The following is a 24,151-nucleotide window of genomic DNA, read 5'->3' on the forward strand; positions in this document are numbered from 1 at the left end:
GTGGTTAAGAGTACCAACTGCTCTTCCAAAGGTCCTGAGTTCAATTCCCAACAACCATATGGTGGCTCACAGCCATCTGTAATACCCTCTTCTGGTGTGTCTGAAGACAGTGTGTCGGTGTACTAACATAAACATATATAAAATAAATACATAATAAAAAAAGAAAGTGGAATATGTAAGTAGACACATTGTTTATAAGATGACATATAATCACTCCATTTTTTCCATTTCTCCCATCAGATCAGTTACAAGCTGCTATTTTCTTCTCTATTGCTCATATAACCTCCACCTGGAAATTATCCCTTTTTTACTGACTATTTGGTAGTTGCATCAGGATATGAAGTTACATAGAAGATTCAGATGAGAAAAATAATTTGATTTTAGACAAAGATGTTATAGTACATGTTAGAGAAAAGACACTATCTTCAACAAACAATTACAGAATAACTGTGTGTCTTCATGCAGAGGAAAACAATTAAGCCTGATGGTATACATATTTGCATACATATTATCAAATTATTCAAAACCCAAATGTGAAAATGAAGCAGGAAACTGCTGAGAGAAAAGGTTGGGTCCTTTATGCAGATAATCATGTTGTCTACAAAGAAAAACACCTTGACTTTTTCAGTAAAATTTCTATCCCTTTCATTTCTGAGCCCTGGTCAGTTAATTCTATGTGCCATAGTCTTGTGATGTCTACGATCCCTCTGCCTCCTGTAATCCTTTTCTGACCTCTTCAACAAGGTTCCCCAAGCTCTACTTAATGTTTGACTGTAGGTCTGTATTTGTAGGATGAAGCCTCTCTGATGACTAGAGATGGTGGCTCATGCTTTTCATGTTACCACTTGGCAGGTAGAGGTAGACAATTATCTAAGCTCAAGGCCAGCCTGGTCTACCTAGAAAGTTCCAAGTAAAGATGTCATTAAAACAATAAAATAAAAAATTATAAAAATAAAAGTAAAAGTAAAAATAGTATTAAAAGAGGAGAACTTAAAAGACTTCCCTGACACAACACTGTAAGACAAGGGACGTCCAAATATGCCATTGAGTGGATTTTCCATTGGTCTTCTACTATTAGGTGTGTAACCTATACTTAAGAGTAATTTGTTTCCCCAGTGAGACTTCCTTGAAGGAATCTAAATTTTTTATTTGTAAATGGTTGTCAATTAGAGAATGCATCTGGGTTACAGATGGGGACATACTTCCATTTTGTCCAGCTAAGACCCCATTTGTCAGACTCATGCAGGCTTTGCTCATGTATTTTTCAATGTGCATATATTTATATGTATGTTGATCAAGGTAATTTGGAGAGCCTTATTTTCTTAGTATCCTCAATCCCCACGGATTATTTTATTAGTTCTCTCTTTTGGAATGCAAGATTCCCTGTGCCATGAGAGAAGGGATTTGATGGAAATATCCCATTTAGGGCTGAGTGATCCAACATCTCCTCCATAGAATGGCATACTATATAATATATAATTTTATTTTATCTGCAATAAGAGGAAGATTCTCTTATGATGACACTTGTAAATGTCATAAAGAGTCATTTTATTGGTTTTAGAACAGACATATTTTGTTTTATACTAGTTTCTAGACTATTTAGCCTTAAGATATTAGTAACCCAGAAAGCTTCTGTTATAGTTTCTAACTTGTGGAGTGAGGCTCCACAAAATCAGATATTCCCATCCTTGCCCTAATTGCCCTATCATATTAAAAAAAAACACATTTTAGATCATAAGATTTGCATTTATGTTGATATCCATGTTTTTTTCTTGTTTCATAATTTAAAGTATGTCCTAATTATTCTCTGAATTTTCTCAATATCTATTATTTTTGTATCATTATCTGTCTCTAAGTTGGATCTCTTCTATTCATATTTTAATTTGGCTAAAGTTTTGTGATTTTTAAAAATTTTCTCAAAGAGCCAATTTTATAGCTTTCTTATATACAGTGACAAATGGGCTGACAAAACAATCAGAGAAACAATAGCTTTCACAATAACCACACACACACACACACACACACACACACACACACACACACACACACACACAAGTCTTGGAATAACTCTAACAAAGCAAGTTAAAGATTTATATGTTATAAACATTAAATTCTGAAGGAATAAATTGAAGAAGATATCAGAAGATGAAAAGATCTCCAATGCTCATAGATCTGGATGAGTAATATAACAAAAGTGTCCACCCTGCCAAATGCAATCTAAGGATTCAATGAAATCCCCATCAAAATCCCAATGCAATTCTCAAAGAACCTGAAAAGATAAATTTCAGCTTCATATAGAAACACAAACCAGAGAAATAAAATAATGCTGAATAATAAGATAACTTCTGGGAGATATCAACACCTTTACTGTCCACTTATGCTACAGGGTTATAACAATAAAGACAACATGATATTGGCACAGTGATAGGTATATTGATAAATTGAATCAAATTAATTTCTTAGACATGAATCTATATACATATAGACACTTGATTTTGATAGGGAAGAAAGAAATACAACATGGCATAGGTAACCACATCTTTAAAATTGGTTCTGGTCAAATTATTTTGGTACAGATTATTAGACACAGGATTCATTCACCCACAGATCACTACTGAAAACAAATTTTAATGTTAATCACTGAAGATTGTCTGTTACTTGCTCAGAAGGCTGGGAGTGAATATTGTTAATGACCATGTTACATTTTTTATCTACAGAGCTGTAGCTCACAAAAATCCTAGAATGTTTATTCCAAACTCTTCCTTTCTAGACCTTTATTTTGACCTTCATGTAGCATAACCCATTCTTAAAATAGATATCATATGTACTTTAGAGCATACTGAAATCTATGAATCTCAGTCAGACACAATGAGAGATCCTAAGCTGGTAAGCTATATAACCCATCTTTAATGTCACACATACTTTTCAAAGGAATTTCTGTGTAGTCACACTATAATAAGCTTTATTGTGTAGCTAGGATGGAAATTATTGTTGCCTGGAAACTTTTCTCAAAATTGTACTGTGTTCAAATATGCTTAAAATAAACCACCTGACTTTCCAGACTTTTGATTCAGCCTAAGACAGGATGAACTAAGGTATTTTTTTCCAAGCTTGGAAGTTAATTTATTTTTCCTGCTACATGTGAGGTTTGCAGGAACCCCATAGACTATAGAAAAATGTAAATACCTCCATTCTTACCTTGCTGTATAAAACTCAGCTATAAATGGATCAAGACGACTACATAAGGCCAGATACACTGAATCTGACAGAGGAGAAACTGGATCATACCTTAAACTCATTGATACAGGAAGGAACTTTCTGGACCAAAACCAATGGTACAGGAACTATTAACAATGGTGAATAAATGGATCATGATAAAATTGAACGGCTTCTGCATAGCAAAGGACACCATTAATAGACAAAGCTTCAGGTGACAGAATCAGAAAATACTTCACCAGCTATACATCAGAGAAGGCATATATCTAAAGTACATCATAATTTTTAGAAAACAGGATTTTAAAAAAACTAACAACCCCAATTTTAAAAAAAATTAAGTACAATCTGAACAGAGAATTTTCAACAAAAGAAACACAAATGGCTGAGAAACATTTAAGTAAAATGATTAACATCATTGACCACAGAAGAAATTAAAATAACATCCACTTTGATGTTTCATTTCACAACCCCTAGAATGGCCATGGGCAATACTCATTTGTTGCCTGAGTCCTCAGTCATACCCTGTGTCCCCTTGTGGTTAGTGGACAAAAAGGTGCAGAATCAACTAGTCAGACTCATGGAACAAGTGAGAACAAGGCACGAAACTTGTTTATTAATTCTCAGGAGTGTCTATTATTTGTGTCACGAATCTCTAGGCTCACAGGCAGGCTTCTTTGTCCCTCATGTAAAATTACATCTTCAGCTGAATGACCCAACTAGCTGTTTACCTAAGTTTATTCAGAGGCTCGGGCAGAGGGGCCTCTCTGTTCTTCTACACTTATAGTCAGACAATATACAGAGTGGTAGATCTTGGAACTCTCAGTTGAAAGTGGGATGTTGACATCAAATCCCAACCCTCATGTCTCAGAAAATCAAGAAAAGAGGCAGAAAGAAAATAAGGACCAGAAGAATGGGGGACCCCAAGAAAACATGTGCGATAAATTTAATACACGCACCCATATAAATACTCAGATAACGAGGCAACCTCTCCAGAAACACTAACAAAACATCATTGTGAATACAATTCACAGTGAAATACAGACACCATTCAGAGCAAAAGAAAGAAGAAGATGAGAGGGAGGAAGAAGGGACGTAAGAAGAAGAAGGGAAATGTGAGGGAAAGGACAAGAAGGAAGGAAAAAATCTGTAACACCATAGCAAAAAATTAATAAAAAATTTATAATATATCTATTTCAGGTTCTAAATAGGTTTTAAAACCTATTAAGGCTCTAAACCTTACATAATGTGGTTCTATTTGTTTTAATGTGTGTCTCTCTTGTCTATATGTTTCTTTCAGCTCTATTCATTCTGTTTCTTTGCTGTCTTCAAATAACATGTGTCTTTTATTTCATCTTAACATTATTCTCCAATATTTGTTTTCCTTCAAGTGACAGAAAATGTATGAAGATCTTGGAGTAGTTAGGTGTTTGGAAATTTTAATCAAAACATAATGTATCAAAAATCTATTTTCAACTAAAAGAAAACAATAATAATAAAAAAACATGTTTGTGAAATAAGTGTCATAGACTGATGATAAGAGGCTGTGTGTGTAAAGACCTTTTTGCATGAGAGTGAAGACCATAGTTCAATATGCAGAACCAATATAAAGTCAGTACTGGCATGGGTAGGGCAAGTACATCTAAAGTGTGGGAACTAGAGAGAGGAACTAGCTGTTAGTTCAAATGGGTGTGCTCTATGTTTAAGAGAAAGACAATGCCACTGCCATAAAATGGAAAAGTACATAATGTCAACTTAAGACTCTACACACTTTCACACATGCATGAATGTGCACCTGTCCAGACATAGCTGCTCAGAGAGGAATATCCATTTACGTTCATAGTACATACACATCCATATTTATTGTAAAAATGCAAATAAGGTTTTATATGACCTGGAATATTGTTTCTTTCAAAATTTTTCTATAAATGTAGATTTGAAAATTAGCATGCCAATATTAAGTTGATTATTTTATGTGTAAATCAAGATATAATTATTTCTGTGTTCCTTAATTCATGCTTTCACTTACTATGTATCTGGATATAATCCATTACTTTGTATTTTACAAGTAGAATATAAAAGAGACAATTGATCCTTTGATTACATAAATTTTTATTTTACATACTTTGTTTAACTATTATGTGATGTATTGTGATTATGATATCCTCTTGTGTAACTCAGCTTCTTAGTATATAGTATCATAGTTTTCTCTTATAGTTACTTTTAATTAAACTTCATGTCATATGGTATTAGTTGAACAGGTACTGTTTTCTATTATTTTAATGTTTAAAGACAAAATATTTACCTTATTGTTTGTTTGTGATAATGTACATATATAATAATATGTATAATACCTTTGAATAAAGTTAATTAATATGAACATTTTTACAGTAAATTTTTATCTACAATAGCCTAGTGATTACTGTTAAATAGGTATTTATTCTTCACATGTATTCATTTTACTCTGACATTTATTTTTTTTCATACTGAATATAATCCTTTAATGTGTTAACTGCTAATAAACTACCTCATCTTTTATTTATATGGGAATGGAATTGCTTCCTCATTTTCAAGGGTCCGTTTTGGAAAAGACAAAAAAGTTAGCAAACCCCAAATTAATACATGGCTTAGTATATAAATATTTTTGTCTTCTACGGGACATTGACCCAAAGATATTGTTTATTGTAACTGTACCTTTATGTATTCAAGATAAGACTTAATATCAAGCACTGTATATCCCTTCAGTAACTTTTTAAATCATGTATTTTATAACCAACACAACTGTATGCTTTTGTTTCTAGACTATTTATATGTTTTCATGTTTTTCTTATATTTATATGCTTTTATGGGTTTTGGTACACAGATATATTTTCTTTGTGTTCCTGGAATAGTATCTTACATTATATTACTACCCTTGTAACATATATTTATTATATGTGTAATATATATTTTCACAAACTCATTTTGATTTATCTTCTAGTACATGAAATATTTCTGTTTGATGCTATGACAGCAGGGTTGTTTGTATTATATGAAATGGATATAAGTAAAAGTCAGATTTTCCATCTTTGCTATGATTCTAATATTTACAACTCTTCATTTTTCTAATAATTTGGATTCTTTCTCTGTAACAGAAATCTGAAATGAGGGACATACATTTTAATTTGTGAAAGTAATTATCTGGTTATTTATTAATAATATATTGTAATGCATTATAAAGCAATGCAACAAAAATATATTTTTAAAATGCTATTATTTAATGCTTTCAATGATACTATTTTGTCACGACTGTTTTATAATTATTTTTAAAAAGTTTTTTTCTGTTTTTTTTATTTAACCTTTTTTTAACACTCTATATTTTATTCCCCTCCTGGTCCACCCTCTGATTATGCTATATCTTAGTCCTCCTCCCTGTCCTGTGTCTCCTCAAGGATGTCCCCACCCTCTCAAAACCTACCTCACCAGACATCTAAACTTCATGGGGCCTCCAGTCTCTTGAGGGTTAGGTGCATCTCCTCTGACTGAAACCAGACTCTGCAGACATCTGCTGTTTATGTGGAGGGTGTTTCAAATCATCTGGTTTATATTGCCTGGTTGGTGGTCCAGTGTCTGAATATTTAAAATACTAAAATAAATGAATAAATCTATAGAGAATCACAGGTAATTACTAACCATTAGATTTGAGGACTTTTTAAAATTTGTTTTCGCTTTTTTGTAAGCAGAACACTATATATCATAAAAAAGAGTCCAAAAATGTGTTCACCAGTGAATGCACAATGAATAGAGGTGAACTGAATTATTTAGTTTATGAATCAGTTAAATTTCCCACAATCACTACTTTATTTCATCAACAACAATAAAAGATATTTATAAAGCAAAGCAAGATTGTATTCTAAAACTCTGTTACTCCAGTAAAACCTAAATTACAACATGAGTCATAAACACCATTTTCCTTTGTACAAGGTCAGGAATATTTGAGCCTATTCAAACATACATAATTTAACAGGTGCAATTTGATGTGTGTAAGAGACAGTTCTCTAGAGTCACAGAAATCATGGAATAAATCTCTCTCTCTCTCTCTCTCTCTCTCTCCCTCCCTCCCTCCCTCCCTCCCTTACCCCCTCTGTCTCTCTCTCTGTCTCTCTCTTTTGTGTGTGTGTGTGTGTGTGTGTGTGTGTGTGTGTGTGTGTGTGTGTGTATGTGTGTGTGTGTGAGTAGTAGTAGTAGTAGTAGTAGGCTCTAATGCCAGTGACGGGATGGATTTCTAGAGAGACAAAGGGAAACAAGCAAAAAACAAAAACTTTAGTTTTTAATTATTCTTTTATAGGCTTCTAGCAGAAACTGTGGCCTGGATTAAAGACTTGTATTCCCTCTCCATTAAAAAGATTAAGGAGTTGCCAACCTCTTCAGCTCCTTTACTGTTTTTACTAACTTCTCCATTAGGGACCTTGTAATCAGTCCTATGGTTGGCTGAGAGCATTTGCCTGTTTCTTTGCCACATACTGGCAGAGTCTCTGAGGCAGCTATATTAGACTCCTGTTAGCTTTTACTTCTTGGCATCCACAATATTGTCTGGGTCTGGTGACTCTTAATGGGATGGATCTCCAAGGTTAAGAAAAACAATGTCAACCAAGAATATCCCTAGAGCTACCAGAGGCGAAATCACCAACCCATGAGTACACATGGAAGTGACCCATGGCTCCAGATGCATATGTTGTAGAGGATGGCCTGTTTGGGCATCAAGAGGAGAAGAGGCACTTGATCCTGTGAAAGCTCGCTGCCTCAGTGAAGGGTAATATCAGGTCAGGAAGGTAGGATGGAATTATTGGGTGGGGGAAACACTCTTATAGAGGCAAGGGGAGGGTGGATTAGATAGGACTATTCTGCAGGGGAAACTGGAAAAAAAGAGATACTATTTAAAATGTAACTAAAGAAAATGTCCAATAAAAAAGATTAAAGAGTAGGTCAAACTGCCTCAAGATTGGGATCAAAGTCATATCATCTTGCCTCAAGTTCCACATCAGAGCTGTAACCTTCTTTCTGGATTGTAGTTCATTCCAGATATAGTTAATTTGACAGTCAACAGTAGCCATCACAATGTATTAAGAACTGGGAGTACTTTTTGACGTTTTTCATAGTTTATGAAAATTTGTACGAATGATTTGAAATATGTATTAAATGGATATATAATGCTCATGCAGTAAAATTATTGTCTATTATTTAAGACGATTTCTTTGATATTAAGGTATTACTTTCTACGTAACATCTTTTAAAAGTCAGAAAATGGTAATTTATTTATATATAGGAGTGTGCATATAGTAAGAATTCTAAATTACCCATACTATCAACTGTGAATTGAGTACAAAAAAACTTTCATGTGACTGGGTTGTTGTCTAGTGCTTTTCCTTCATATGAAATATGAGACAGTTCAACCATTGGAACAAAAATATATTCACAAGTATTTAAACTAAGATACTGCATAAGTCAGGCCTAAAATGCTGTATAAGTTTCCATGGATGAATATGATTTTGATTGACTTCCATAGTACACATGAAAGCAAGTACATAGTTATGAACTGATGAAATCAAATTGAATAAGAAAGTCAGCCACACATCTTACCAAAAGCAATCTACAGATTCAATGCAGTCCCCATCAAAATTCCAACCCAATTATTCATAGAGCTGGAAAGAGCAATGTACAATTTCATCTGGAATAACAAAAGACCTAGAATAGCAAAATCCATCCTCAACAAGGAAATATCTGTTCAATCACCATCCCTGACCTCAAACTATATTACAATGTAATTATGTAAAAACTGCATTGTACTGGTACACAGATATGTGAGTAGATAAATGGAATAGAAAAGAAGATACAGAAATGTGCCCTCACATATATGGTCACTTGATTTTTGACAAAGGAGCTATAAACATTCAATGGAAAAAAGACAGCCTCTTCAACATATGATGTTTGTCCAACTGACACTCAGCATGCAGAAGAATGAAAATATAACCATTCTTATCTCCTTGTACAAAGCTCAAGTACAAGAGGATCAAAGATCTCCACATTAAACCAGATCCACTGAAACTATTAGAAGAGAAAAGAGGCTAAAACTTAGAACACATAGGCACAGGAGAAAATTTCCTGAACAGAACACCAATGGCTTGTGCTCTAAGGTGAAATATTGACAAATGGGACTTAATGAGATTGCAAAATTTGTGTAAGGTTAAGGGCACTGTCAAGCAAACAAAACTGCAGCCAAATGATTTGAAAAAGATCTTTACTAACCCACATCATATAGAGGCCTAATATCCAAGGTATACAAAGAACTCAAGAAGCTAGACACCAGAGAATGAAACAACCCTTTCAAAAAATGGGGTAAAGGGCTAAACAAAAAATTCTCCACTGAAGAATATCGAATGGCTAAGCAGCATCTAAGAAAGTTCCTGACATGATTAACCACCAGGGAAATGAAAATCAAAACAACCCTGAAATTCCACCTCACACCAACCAGAATGGCTAAGATCAAAAATTCAGATGACATCAGATGCTGGCAAGGATGTGGAGAAAGAGGAACACTTCTCCACTTTTGGTTAGGTTGTAAACTTGTACAACCACTCTGGAAATCAGTCTGGAGATTCCTCAGAAAATTGGACAGAGTACTACCTAAATACCCAGTTATTCCACTTCTGGGCATATACCCCAGAGAAGCTTCAACATACAACAAAGACACATGCACCACAATGTTCATAGCAGCCCTATTTATAATGGCTAGAAGCTGGAAAGAGCCCAAATGTCCTTCAGTAGATGAATGGATACAAAAATTGTGGTACATTTACACAATGGAGTACCACTAAGCTATCAGAAACAATGACCTTATGAAGTTCTTAAGAAAATGCATGCATCTAGAGAATATCATCCTGAGTGAGGTAACCCAGTCACAAAAGAACGGACATAATATTCAGTCACTGATAATTGAATACTAACCCCAGAAAGTTCTGAACACCCCAGAAACAACTTATATACTATATGAAGTTCAAGAAAAGAAAGAAAGAAAGAAAGAAAGAAAGAAAGAAAGAAAGAAAGAAAGAAATTGAAAAACCATTTTAATCTTTACACACTAAAAAACCTTTGACTAATTCCAGGTTACATCTTGTTTGACAGGTACTTTATGCTCATTGTAAGTAGTAAGATCTTAATGCACACTATCATACCTTTAAAAAGCCAAGTACTGACAAAAGTGTATTTGTACACTTTAATCAAAAATGCTTAAAATGTGTACATTTATCTTTGTTTTTTAAAATAAAGTTTTTCAATTAAAAATGTTTTAAAATATGAAAAACAAAAAATGAAAGAAAGTCAGCCACAGTGGCTTCAGGACATTTTGCCTATATATGAAAACTGAACAACAAAATGTCATAGTCTTTCCACAATGTATCCGGTGGAGCTCTGCAGTGATATAAATAGTAATAGAAAACAGTTATAAGATAGAAACATGTAATTAAAATTATAAAACTTACAATAGAGTATAATTCAAAGGCATAATAGTACTTACCTTATACACAAGTCAAACCAGCTTCCTTTATGAAAAGGTAGCTCTTTGGCAAAGTCCTACCTAGCATGCTTGAAGTACTGGTCTCAGTTCCCCAGGAAACTAAATCAAATATGTAAACAAACATGACCTTTTTACCACTTCTACTAATTAGTAATTGATTCAATTAAAAATATTAAGAAGCTTGAGAAGATAATTTTAAGTATCAGCCATGTGGATTATAATTAATTCTTTGTTCCGTCTAAAATAAGCATAGTCAGATAATCATTGTCACAAAGTATGGTGTGTCTGGTAGAACCCATGCCATAGTAAGAATTGACAAAATGTGTTCTCTTGCTAACAGGAGGCACATGTAGATTTAAAGGTGTTAATTTATTTTATAAATTATTAATTAATTATTTATTTACACCCCATATATTGCCCCTTGTCTTCCCTCACTGAGTTTTTCTGACATCCCGCTTCCCTCAGAGTGGGTGCCTGCTGTTCTCACCTCCCACTTTCTAGAACATCAGTTCTCTACAGGATTATGCCCACCATTACCCACTGATGCCACTCAAGGCTGTCCTCTACTACATATGACCTGTGCCAGGACCCTCACCCGAGTCTCTGTATAATCTTTGGTGGGTGTTTTAGTCCCTAGGAGTTCCAAGGATTCAAGGTTTTTTGACACATCAGTTCCTTTGGTCCTTCTTCTCACTCTTCAATAGAGTTCTTATCTGATGGCTGGCTGTCAGCATCTGCATCTGTTTCAGTCAGCTTCAAGGACAACATAGCATCAGTAATAGTGTCTGGAATAAGATCCCAAGTTGATTAAGTCACTGGTCTGCTATTCCTTCAGTATCTGCTCCATTTTTTGTCCTTGCATTACTTTTAGACATGAACAATTTTGGGTAGAAAATTTTGAAGGTGATTGATACCCACGTCTTTCCACTGGAAGCAGTGCTTGTCTGCTGGAGGTGGTCTCTATAGGTTCCATTTACTGACTGTGGGCATTTAAGCTAAGTTATGCAGATTGAGTTCTGGGACCCTCCCCCATCCCAGGTATTTGGGACTTTCTAGAAGTTTCCCCTCTAATCCTGTATCGGTGTATTTTCATTTATTCTCCTGGACCTCTGGGCCTCTCAACTGTGTACCCCACACCTGATCCTGTCCTCCCCCCTTACCACTCTGCTCCCCTACAACCAGATATTTTCTTCAACAATTAAAAATTTAATGAACATTTCCCAATTCCCTTCCCACTTTCCTTACCTTCTCCCTCTAACCCCTCACTTCTCATCAAATTGATGGATATTATTTGATTATTAATGTTACATATCTCGAGATATTATGTATTTCCAGATGTTCAACGCAGTCTGATGATTTTACTTAGTGTGCCTCGCCTGTCTATAATTTCACAGCTGAACATTTGGTATTGGGTTACTAATTATAAAGCTCATTCTCAGGGAAGTTAATTCTCCCTCTCTCTAGAGATATTAATTACTTGTTTTTTGTTTGTTTGTTTGGTTGGTTTTTGGTTTTTTTTTTGTGTAGTTGGAAACCCATGGTGTTTCACAATTATGCACTAGCATGTCTACTGATATCATTGTAAACATCTTGTTAGTTTAGCAGTATTAGTGAAGTATCATAACTATCTTATCATTTCTTATCATTACTAAGATAAACAATTCAACTTCGGATTCCCTGGCCTTTGGCTCTTACAATTATTCTGCATGCACCTTTTTCCTTCCTTTCATTTTAATTTTTGAGCCTTAGGTGCAGAAGTTGTGTTGTAAATATATACAATCGGGGCTGGGCTCCACATGATTCATTGATGCTTCCTCATGACAAGTTGTGGTTTCCTGTAAATATCTGCATTTTATGCTAAAAGAAGCTTCTTGATGAATGGTAAGAGTTACCCCTAACTGCATATAAAAATACATTTTAGAATGCATTTGGAAATCATGGTGGTAGAGTCAAATTATGGTAGTAGTTTGTCTTCTATGATACATGTCCGCGCTTAGTCCCATATAGTTGGGTAGGTTTCTAGTAGCCTGGATTATTTCTATCTTATTGAGTGGACCGTCAGTTTAATTATCCATCTGCTAATTGCTAAAAAAAAAATTAGTATTATTATTTAAATTTTAGAAATCATATCACGTTAATAGTTGTTATAATCCATAGACATCTTATTTGGACAGATCTATGGAGTGCTTGCCTCACTTGGAAGCTTACATATTAATTTCTATAAGTATAAAAGTTGTATGACAGGAGGGTTTTCAGATTACATATAGATGGAATCTTCCGAGTCTTATGTCTAAACAGTTTTCAGCACTAGGGACTTATTTTAACCTATGAGAGGTGACCACCGACAATGGACATATTGGTGTTATAGTGTGAATCACATGTACTGTCATGGTAAACAGAAGCTTTTCCTGCCTAGTGATGTAGTATTGCTTTGTTAGCCTATAACTTCTCTAAAGAACATTGGCAGTGCTGTCTACATTTCATAACTTATCTTCAGCCTGCCTATACATATGTAATAATTATATTAAATGTATGTTTATGAGCATCACACATGATTTTAGGTAATTAGAAAATAATAATAAAAATATATTATCTTATTATATATTTATATAATAATAGATAGATAATTATATAATTTTTATATTCCTTCATTACTACAGACATATTTAGAGTCCATTTCTCCTCCATACAATCTTAATCCTTTTTCAACACTCTCTCATGCCACTTTTTTACTTTTGAGGTTTCTGCAGTTCTTCCAAATTTGGCAATTCAGAGCCAGAATGAATACATAGCGGAGAGAACTTACAATATTTTTTGTTTTCTTCTTTTGGAGGGCAGGGCTATGAGTCACCACATTCCATATAATCTTTAATTTCTATCCCAATACTAAAAAAAAATAAAAAGTTAAAGTTGAAAAGTATTCCATTGTATATGTTCTATGGCTCCTTATATATTTATCTTCTTAAGAAACATTTATGTTGTTTCCAATTTCTCTCCATTGTGAACAGAATGGAAATCACCATTGTATGGCAATTATTTATGTAATAAATATCGAGTCTTACACATACACATGTGCGTGTGCACGCGTGCGCGAGCGCACGCGCACGCACACACACACACACACACACACACACACACAAACACTGATTTCCAGAGTGGCTGGACCAACCTGAAATCTCTCTAACTGTAAATGGTTGTTATCTCCCCCTCTATCCTCCATAGAATTGATTGTCATTTGTGTTATTGAACATTCTGACTTGGTCAAGATCGAATTTCAGTATTATCTATACTTGAATTCCAATGGTGCCTAAGGATGATGAATACTTTTTCAGGAGGTATTTCTTAACCATTTTACATCTTCTTTGACGTCTGATGAAATCAATACCTCTCATGTTAATTGGATCTTTGTTTTTGAGTTATTATCATATTCTGGATATTAATATTTAGATAGGTGTATAACTGGAAACAATTATTTCCTAATCTGTGTAGGTTTTTCTCTACTGAACTTATTATTTCGTAGCTATTTAGAAAATCATTAGATTTATGAGTCACACTTGTCAGTTGTTGGCCTTAATATCTGGGTAATTGGATTCCCCTCAGAAAATAATTTCCATACTAATACTTTTTAGATACTGTCTATTTTACCTTTTTGCAGCTTTTGCATTTCATGATTAAAAATGAGGTCTTCTATCAACATCAAGTTATTTTGTTTAGCGTGATAGAAAATGATATATATCATTCTTCTCAACATGAGCATATTTTCCCTAGTATCATTTGTGAAGATGCTATGTTATGTCTCCAACTTTTAGTAATATTGTGGAATATCAGCTTGCTGTAGTTTCATCTTGAAGGTAATGAAGGAGGATAAAGTTCTATACAACAAGAGCTTCAATCTCTTGAAAAGATTTAGGAAAACATTGCAAAATGATAAGATTGGGGGTTATTCTTAGCTATAAATTAGAGCAGCGAGGCTATAGAACCTAAAGAGGCCACCTTGCATGGAATGATAGGGGTAACAACTCATTTACAAAATATTCAATTCCAAATCTATCTTTTCTACAAGAAATACAGAGATGGGGGATGGAACAGAGACTGAGAAACTGGCCAACCAATAGCTGGCCTGAATTGGGCCTCATCCTATGGGCAAGTATTAATCCCTGACACTATTAATTGATACTCTGCTCTGCTTGCAGACAGGAGTATGGCTGTCCTCTGAGAAACTTCACCCAGAAGCCAGCTTACACAGATACAGACACTCCCATCTAAACAGTGGATGGATACTTACAGAATAGCAGGAAGGATAGCAAACCCAAGATGGGATAAGAACTCTACAGGAAGACTAGAAAAGTCCACTAACCTGGACTCTTAGGGTCTCAGAGACTGATCCACCAACCAAAGAACATAAAGAGGATAGATGTAGGTCTCTCTACACATATGTAGCAGGTGTAGAGCCTGGTCATCATCTAGGTCCTGAACAACTAAAGCAGAAGGCTATCCCAAAACCTGTTGTTTGTATGTGTGATATGTTCTAGTTGGGCTGCTTTGTCTTGTCTCAGTGGGAGAGGATGTGCCTAGTCTACCAGAGATGTGATATACTAGGATGGGAGGATATCCATGGGGTCCCCTACCTGCAAAGAGGAGAAGGACAGTGGGAGAAGGTTATGGTACAGAGTGAATGAGATGGGAGCAGTGAGATAAACAAACAAACAAATAAATAAATAGAAAACGATAAGATTTTCTATCTTCATGTCCTGACTGAAGACACATGATGAAAACACAATTTTAAAATTTTATCCTAATAATGAAAAATACTTTAATGCATTAACAATCAAATTTCCCATAACATTTGTCACAGAAATAAAAGATAACTTAGAATGTATATGGGAGCAGAACAAAACTCAGAGAGCAAAGCTACTTCTAAGCTAAAACATGTGTTAATGGAATTTTCCTTCCAGATCTCAAGATACAATATAGAGCTTCAGTAACAAATACAGAAGGGTTTGGGTATAAATAAGACATATAAATCTATGAAAAAATGGAAAAGCTAAATGTGAGTACAGGAATTTTAGAATTGATATGAAATATACTGTTTTGATTTGGGGTTTATTGTCTGAGAAATTAAGCCCAAACATGTTAAATTCACAAGTAAATCGGCCCCTCTTAAAACAGATAAGCCCTCCAGGACTGAACTTCACTCTACCCAAGAGTCTTGTTTGTCGTTTTGGTGAACAATAGATGGTTAAAATGAAGAACACGTAAAAACAATTTTTTTGGTATAATATAAACATGGATGGCAGAAATTTTTCAGCATAACAAAGATACAGAATGGGAGAATAACAAAAGGGGATATATCTTTCAGTAACATTGCAGAGTTGCTTGGGTAGAGCAGAGAGCACACCATGATTAATAATTATTCAACTGATAGAATTAATTAACTATGAACTTGAACATTTCTTCTTAAAATCAAGTAATGCACTTATTTTATGTTTGCTTATTTTAGAATATCACTATAGATAAAGGTACATAATCTTTGCCAAGTAGAAATAATAAGAGCAACAAAGAAAGTTAACATATTTTAGTAATCCACATAATCAACAAAATAGAGATATGTGTATGTTAGGTATTCTTTTGAAGCAGATATTATAAGATATATTAGACTTTTGCAGAAAAGATATCAAAATAATAGTTTGACATTTTTAGATGATTTTGATAATTGAATATTATTTCCTTGTTGGTGACTCTAGTATCAAGAGGTTGACAAACTCTTTGTGTACCTGCTCATATACCTCCAGATGATATCTCAGGAAAAAAATTGATATAAATATATGCTGTCTGCATAGAATAAGAAAAAAGAAAGCAACCCAGCTAGCCAAAATGATTAGGCTGATCTATTAAAAACCCAACCATGTTTTTCATAACATAAAATGAGTAGAAACTATTTACCAAAAAACATAAGTGACTGATTTTAAGATTTTAATTATTTTGAAGTTTTAAAATTTAAATGAATATAAAAGACATTAGGTTAGAAGGTGTTCTCTTTCATGATATTTTTTTTGTGTGTTGAGAATTTAAAATGGGAATCATTGTTAAATTATATTAATAGACTTTTTACAAAATGTCATTATTATATAATCTCAATTATTTTAGTTAGAATTATGATAATTTGATTTTGCAGATAAAAACAAAACTGATATGAGTTAGAGGGAAAAATATGAACAACACCAAGAATATATAAATAAGATACATTAAAAAACCGACCTTGTAAGTGAAATAATGTCCATAACTATGAAGATAATTAAAAAATTATTCTGGAAGGACTAATAACATTTCTCTTTAAATATCAGTGTTAATAATCAAAATTCTCAGTATCAAGTATTAGACATCTGCATATATTCTAACAGGGCTACTCCAGAGGATCCCAACAATTATAGGATCTTGACATTCTTTTGTATTGCCTACCAGAGCTAAATAAGGCTTTATTACAGCAGACATCACAATCTTAGTTGTATAGAGAAATCTAGCTGGAACTGAACTTGAAGTTCTCACCTTGGCATTCCAACCTCATAGTACCAGAAAGTATGGTATATGTATATATAGTTTTATTCAACTTTTAACTCTGTCATCTGTAATATCAACCTGACAGGTAAGGCATGCTTACTGGTATAATAATGGCATCATTTCATGGGGGTAATTAACCATGTTCTGATTGGATTTAATGGTCATTCCATAAGAGGTATTCCTGGGTGTGGTTTTTTTTTGATTCTATTTCCTCGCTTTTGAACATTTTGGCTCATGCCATCCTCTTGAGTCCTTGGATCCTCTCACATACTGCTTCTCTGGGACTTTCTAGAAGCCCCCCTCCCAAAGTCACCCCACTTGTGAATTCATATAGAAGAGTTAGTGAAAGGATTGAAGGAACTGAAGGGAAATACCAACATTATCCACTAACCTGTAAACCCAGGTGCTCTCAGAGACTGAGCTACCAATGTAAGAACATAGACTGGGTGAAAGAGGGCTCTGAGTACTTATGTAGCAGATTGGGTTGGCTTATCTGGCCTCAGTGTCAGAGGGTGCACTCAGTCCTGTAGAAGCATGATGTCCCAGGGTAGTGAAATACCAAGTCTAGGGGGAAGAACTCTACTAGAGGGGACATAGAGGGGGAGGCAACATTTGTAATGTAAATAAATAAAATAATTAATTAATAAAATAATGACAATAAAAGAAACTTCTCTTTTGCAGTATATATTAGTGAAAGCAGAGACCAACATGCTGAGAATACATGAGTGTGGACTGCTCAGTCTAAATAAGAAGAATACTCATAGTATTACAACTGAGACTTAAAAAAAGATAGGGGAAAATGCAAGAGTCAGAATATTGGAAAATGGGCTGTGAAGTGTCAGCATTTGGGAATGTCAAAGTCTATACAACCATGAATTCACAGCAGCTGTGGCAGCCTATTATTAACCTTTACATGACAAGAGCTAGGCACGTGGTGTGGGGAGAGTCTCACTAGTCTTCCTACTCTTGAACTACTGGCAATGGGCTGATTCATTGGGAGGAAATCTCATTATATGTGTCAATATGCTTACTGAGGATTTGAACAAGCTACAGTCCATAGGTCTAAACCCATAAAAACATAGCTTGCATTATTTAAAACAGTGAATCTCAAAGATGAAATGAGCAAATAAATAATTGTGGGAAATCAATTGGTGTAGAATACTGTGGTGATAAGAGCAGGAAGTAAAGTTAAAAAAAAAAGTGGTGGTTAGGGTAGTCAGAATATTTTATACATATATGAAAATGTCAAAGAATATATTCAGTGCATTTTTAGAAATGTCTTAGTAGTGTCTGTTATTTCTTCTTTCTCTCTCTTTTTTTTACTTCTAGGAAAGCTTAAACTGTGATAATATGTTTATGAATCATCCTGTTTGACACTCAACAAGACCTTTAATTTTGCCAATAGCTGACTTACCAGGAAAAGTCAGTACACAGAATTTGACATGATTATTTGTTCTCCTGGAAATCCAGTTCCAACCGGGAGTATAGTTTTCTAGAAATAAGCTTTTAAGAAACTCACAATTTTTATAGAAAATTATCTAAGAGCTATGACTTTGAGCTACGACTTTAGTTGTTAATATAAAAACTCCTTATTGTCAAGTGTCCGAAATTAACTTATTATTATTCCGTTTTGTCATAGTGGTGAGTTAAAAATGATGTAGTATGGTGTGTTTATTAAAAATAAGTAAAAGAAAAAGCAAAAAGAAAGAGGAAATAAAATCAAACAACATTATTAACTCATGGTTTTAAAGGCTGAATGTCTTAGACTAAAAGCCAGTCCTTTAGACTAATGAAGCAGTACATATAATTCTTTCTGTGCCCCTATAGTAAGAAAGGGTTATTGAGACTAATAGAAGAGAAATGGATGTTTTTCCATGGTAAGGCATTCCTACAAGTTGTTAGTTCATTAAGTAGAGTTTTGAGGTGAGGGTCTCAACAGAGTATCAATAAACCCCATCTACAACACAATGGCAATGAGAATCCCAGTCTCAACACCTGATTTGGGGAATGAAAACAGACGACAGTACTGACAGCTTCTTATGTGATAATATAGTTTTTATATTTATGAATGACAGAAAATTAAAAGAATATGAAAGATCAAATTAAATAACAATAAAAGCTTCAAATATAAATGTGTGTGAATAAACCAATGTATTCTCTGAATACATTCACAAACAAAAACAAATAGTAAATTTTTCTTTTGAGCACAGAAAAATCAATGAAATTAAGAACCAGAACTTGGGCTCTTAAAAGTGAGAGAAGTAACCAACAGTCAAATCCAGCTGTGATGACTATGAACCATATCAACAATTTCCATGGCATGATAACCCTACCTGTACAATAATAGAACAAAAAGCTTTGGATTATCCAGGGGCTCTCAATTTGGACTTCACACCAAGATACACTCAACAAATGGAGAATAGCACTCTTAACAATAATAACAAAGCTATTTGATAAGTATTAGTGAAATCACTGTTATTAGAAGAGAATCTACCTTAGAACACATAGGCACAGGAGAAAATTTTCTGAACAAAACACCAATGGCTCAAGCTCTAAGGTCAAAGATTAACAAATGGGACTTAATGAGATTGCAAAGTTTCTGTAATGCTAAAAACATTGTCAAGAAAAGAAAATGGCAACCAACAGAATGTGAAAAGATCTTTACCAACTCCACATCAGATAGAGGCCTACTATCCAAGGTATACAAAGAACTCAAAAAGCCAGATACCAGAGAATCAAAGAACCCTATTAAAAAATGGGGTACAGAGCTAAACAAAACGTTCTCAGTTGAGGAATATCGAATGGCTGAGAAATACCTGAGGAAGTGCTCGACATCCTTAGCCATCAGGGAAATGCAAATCAAAACAACCCTGAGATTCCACCTCACACCAGTCAGATTGGCCAAGATCCAAAACTCAGATGACAACAGACTCTGGCGAGGTTGCAGAAAAAGAGGAACATTTCTCCACTGTTGGTGGGGTTGCAAACTGATACAACCACTCTGGAAATCAGTCTGTCGATACCTCAGAAAATTGGACATAGTACTACCTGAAGACCCAGCTATTCCACTTCTGGGCATATACCCCAGAGACACATTAGTACACAACAAAGATATATGTACCACAATGTTCATAGCAGCTCTATTTATAATAGCCAGAAGCTGGAAAGAACCCAGATGTCCTTCAGAAGATGAATGGATACAAAAATTGTGGTACATTTACACAATGGAATACTACTCAGAAGTATTACAAGTACTACAAGTCAGAAACAATGACTTGACCAAATTCTTAAGAAAATGGCTGCATCTAGAGAATATAATCCTGAGTGAGATAACCCAGTCACAAAAGAACAGACATAATATGCAGTCACTGATAGTGGGATGCTAACCCCAGAGGCTCGCACTGCCCCAGAAACAACTCACAGACTGTATGAAGTCCAAGAAATAAAGAAAACAAAACAAAACAAAAAAAATTGTCATGCTCAATCCTTACCCACCAAGAACACATTGACAAATTCCGGGTTGTACCTTGTATTACATGTACTGTCTGCTTATTGTAAAAAAAAAAAAAAAAAAAAAAAAAAATCTTTACACACCGAGAAAACTTTGATTATTTCCAGGTTGCATCTTGTTTTACATGTACTTTATGCTCATTGTTACTGGTGGTATCTTTATCACACTATCAAACCTTTAAAAAAAAACAGGTACTGACAAAAATGTATTGTACAATTTTATGCAAAAATGCTTAAAATCTGTACATTTATCTTTGTTTTGTAAAATAAAGTTTTTAAAAAAAGAAAAATAGAAAAAGAAGAGAATCTACAATAATTAATTTAAAAAAATCCTATCCAGAAAGATTTGTCTTCATAGACAATTGTAATTGCCATTCTTTAGTTGATTTTGGCTTGCCAAACATTCTCTCCTTGTTCGTTTCAACCTGCCTCACTTAGCCTAGGCTTCTTGTTCCTTGACCTCAAACGAATGAGTCTTTCTTCAGGGCAGTGACATTTATTATTTTACTGAATATTCTTTTCAGATAGTCATGAAGACTGTCGGTTTCTATCCCCCATATTTTTGGTATTACAGGACAGATGATAAGGTTTTTCTTGACTGTCTTACAGAACAAAGTACATCCTTGAGGGTGTCTTTCTCAGTTTTTACTATGTTTTTATTGTGATACATTTTTACAATTTATTGACAAAGGAGGCAGTGTTTCTGCTTATGTTATTTATATAAGTTACGATAGCCTGAAGAATGCTTCTGAAATTATGATAGATACTAAATAGAGTAAATACAGATAGAAAAGTAAACTTTGTCACATGAAGGATTAGATTAATGAATTAATGATGGAGTTTAAACTATTCTTTGATATAGAACATTTGTTCACCTCTTTCAAACTCACTTAATTCCTTCAAATTAGCTTTATCCTAAGAAGTCTGGATGCATGTTTATATGATGATTTTTAACAGTATCTCATCCCATACATTATAAAGATAATTATTCTCTACTTCTACACTCTGTCCCCAAAGTAGGGAATTGGTGTAATATCATCCTGACAGGAGCTTTGCAGCTTCGTCACTTTTTTTATTCCTATTTTAAGAATGAGACAGATGTGCTTCTTAGCACTGCATAGATCTTAATTAGGCCACAAAGGGATGTGAAAGAGTATTTCTTCTTTTCCTGAATAATCATTTAGTTTGTAAGGCTCAGTCAAATTCTGTAACATCCATGACAGAATCATGAAAGGACATAAAATTGTCTACTGCACATTTGAACTATTGGTTGTTTTCAGGTGCTGATGATATTCCATATCTTGGTATTGATTTCAGATGATACTCTGGTATAATTTATTCATCCTATTATCCCAGAACATTCTAAATGGTGAAGTTTTTATAGCAAAAGCATGCTTTTGAAGTTTTCATTGGAACTATATAAGTTTCCTACTAACTTCATTAGGTTTAAAAGAAAACTAGCAAACATGTTGGATTTAAAAATAAAAAGTTTTACCTATAACAAAATGACTTTGTTAAGTCTTACTCCTTTCCAGTTCATACCAGAGCAGGGAAGATGTTTTATGGCTCACCAAATTATGTTCAGGAACTAAATCTAAGAAAATAGTTAATTTCATAGGGATGAATAATAAAATGACTGTAAGATATAACTTTTGTTTATACCATCTTCCTTTTGTCTTTATGAAACAAAGATAACCCCATATTGGAATGATATTGTAAATGCTTGCTCTTGTGAGAAAAGCTTCTTGATATCTTTAGAGTGTATTTGTGACCCAAGCTTAGATATCAGAGAATGAATATGACATTTTCATTCATAGTTTAGTTTATACCTAAAAATAAGTTTATTTGTGATAACAATTATTTAAAAAAAGAGATCAGACATTTGAAGGAAATTAAGGAGAGTTACATGTTTGAAGATTCATAAAGGGAGAGAACAGTGTAGCTAAAATAAAAACTCAAAAATAAAAATAAAAACAATAATTTTAGATAGGTTTATCCTGTCCTTAGCAAAGCAAGATTACACCAGCTTTAGTCAATCTTCAAACCTGAATAAAACTTCTGTGAATCCAATTATCTATTTCTTACAAACCTCTTTCCCCCTGCTTTTTTCTTAGTCCCCAACTCCATCAGGCACCATGCTGATCCAATAATTTGCCTCCTAGAGCAACAGGTAGGATAAAGACAGACTCATAACATTCTTACTACTCCTGATAACCCAGGTTCAGTGATGAGCTCTGTAGCTGGCAATACAATGTGTTCTTTTGTTCCTCTCTCATCCCATCCTCAAGAGATCACAAAGACCTTATGACCCAGCTCTACTTTTCCTATATCATTCCAGTTACACACCCTTCAATACCACCAAGAATTCCCTGTGAAGATGTCAGCACAACAGGTGTGCAAAGTAGGCAACATCTGGGCATCAAATTTTTTAAAAACTCAAAGAGGAAACAGAAACTAAGGAACAAAACACCAACATATTTCCTGTTACTACTTAATTCTTTTTGGCTACCCCTGTCTAGTATCTGGTCCTGAATGAATTGGGTGTTGAGAAAAACAGCCTTAACTCTGTATGTTTTTTTCTAAGAATGTGATATTAATTAGTGGAAAACTGTTCTTGATTAACTTTTCTTATATTTATATATTATCTAAAGTGATTGTGGCCTAAAACTCTACCAACTATTAGTAAATGTTAAATGGATTCAGTTACAAAACCAAAACATCCAATAGTAAAAGAAAAAAAATGCCTAATATTTCTCACATTAGACAAGACCAAACTTTATTTACAATTTGGACTTCACTTTCTCTAAGATAAATAAGCTTTATGTAGAAAAAAACATGCCAATAGTGATTCTATATAACATACTTAATATCAATCTGCATTCGTATATATAGTTCTGATTTAATTTCCACAGATGTGATCTACTCTGAGAAAATGAGTTATAAATAAAAATGGGTTCACTCTCTCTCTTTAGATCTCTCCAAATACTTGTCTTTTAAGAGAAATCATTTTCTTGATCACCCATTTCCTGGGAGAGTTCTTCAAGTAAGAACATGTGAGAGTATTTTAGGTTGACAACACTCCTGTGGCAGCTTATTTAAACCAGTAATAAGCTCACTAAATTTAAAAATTTCATAGAAACTGTGATAAGAGACACAATCAACTTAAGGGCTTTTCAAGGAAAAAAAATCAAAAAGTATACTTTAAAACAACTGAATAAGAGGAATTTGATTGCCACCTTTCTCAGTATCACTAAATCATTTTGATGCTAATGGGACAAATATACAAGATATTCACTAGCCTTAGTGCTCACTTCAGCA

This window comes from Micromys minutus, assembly GCF_963924665.1.
Source record: "Micromys minutus genome assembly, chromosome: 5".
In the NCBI taxonomy this organism is placed as follows: domain Eukaryota; kingdom Metazoa; phylum Chordata; class Mammalia; order Rodentia; family Muridae; genus Micromys; species Micromys minutus.